Below are 1,624 nucleotides of genomic sequence, written 5' to 3'. Positions count from 1 at the left end.
CACACACACACACACACACACACACACAAACACACACACACACACACTGACTGAGCATGTGTGTGTACTCCAGGCCTGTGTGTAGAGTGTAATAAGTTATGAGTGTAAAGTGTAATTTCCCCATAGGGGATCGATAAAGAGTGTTATATTTGAGTAAATGGAACCCCCTAATAACAAAACTGGTAAAAAATAATAACATCAAAGTAAAAAACTTCTGCTTGTTCAACGGATGTTGCTGAAAAACACACTTCGGGAAGATTGGAATTGCTATTTATTCTCAATTTTCTCATTTTGCACAGGTGGTCTTTTGGGGCAGGCTGAAACATCTTCTGTTTTGTTTGGGGGGGCAATCAGCATCCAGAGCCATGCAAAGTGGCTGTTAGTCAGAGCAGCTGCTCAGCCAGGTGAGCCAGTTAGTCTGCAGCTAATCAGCCCTGCAGTCCCGACTGTTAGGGAGCATCAGTAGTCCTGAACCGGATCCATTACATCACCACTCTGTGTGTTCAGCAGCAGCGCCGGCCAAACACACAGCAGATGTGAACGCAGCTCGGCGTGTTATTGGACCGTTGACCGCGCTTCCTGAAGGATGAGGCAGCAGAATACAAAACACCTCGCCACACCAAGATGCAGCGGGGGCGCTGGGCCCCCCTGTGAGGTCCTGCTGTCCGTCACGGCGCCGGATTCACCGGCAGAGGGTTGTGTTTCCAGTGTCAGCGACGCAAATTCCTGCACATTTGTCAAGGTTGAGGAATGAAACGCTCTGACTGGAGGTGAAATGGAGATAAAAAACAAGAGCCAGTCACTGCTGAGAGAAATATCCCTGACTGGGTGTGAACAGTGCGATATGGGGGGACCGAGTCCCTGGATGCCCCTGATAATCAGCCCGGGTGGGACCACATGGTTCCGCTTAATGTAGACCTTGAACTGTGAAGAGGGAGGCGGGGCCGGGTCCTGGAGCAGTTAAATGTCACGGTTGTCACCATCATTTGACTCAAAAGGACTCGGGGCACGGGGAGAATGACCAGCTCCCTGGGGGGACGCACTACACACACAGACACACAAAGACTCACACACACACACAGACTCACACACATAGACACACACACACAGACACACGCAGACTCACACACACACACTATACACACAGACACACAAAGACTCACACACACAAAGACTCACACACTTAGACAGACACACACATATAGACTCACACAAAGACTCACATGGACACAAAGACTCACACACAGACACACACACACACACTACACACACAGACGCGCTACACACACAGACCCACACACACAGACACACACACACACACACACACACACATAGACAGACACATACACACGCACACACACACACACACACACACACACATAGACAGACACATACACACTACACACACAGACCCACACATACAGACACACACAGACTTTCATTCAGAATATTATTCTTGGTATGGGAAGCGTTGGTGGTCCGAGTAGTATTGACCCCTCGAGTATGAAGGTTGAAGGTAAAGAGTCAGCAAGGAAAGAAGAAGAGGCAGAAAGCATCGGCCTAAATGCAATCTGGGAACCCGTCAACTCCACCTCCACTCTCACGCCTCAAGTTACTAATCAGA

General features: G+C 49.3%; 1 long non-coding RNA gene across 1 annotated transcript in view; it reads right to left on the bottom strand.

Moving 5' to 3' along the window:
- Positions 1–1,624, bottom strand: part of LOC117936698 — a 22,888-nt gene that overhangs the window by 17,288 nt on the left and 3,976 nt on the right. The window contains exon 2 of the long non-coding RNA XR_004655003.1: positions 213–214. This is a non-coding gene — a long non-coding RNA (uncharacterized LOC117936698). The remainder of the gene's footprint in view (positions 1–212; positions 215–1,624) is intronic.

This window comes from Etheostoma cragini, chromosome 21 (genome assembly GCF_013103735.1).
Source record: "Etheostoma cragini isolate CJK2018 chromosome 21, CSU_Ecrag_1.0, whole genome shotgun sequence".
Lineage (NCBI taxonomy): Eukaryota > Metazoa > Chordata > Actinopteri > Perciformes > Percidae > Etheostoma > Etheostoma cragini.
Note: the sequence above shows the minus strand (reverse complement) of the source record. Positions and strands in the feature narration are given on the sequence as shown.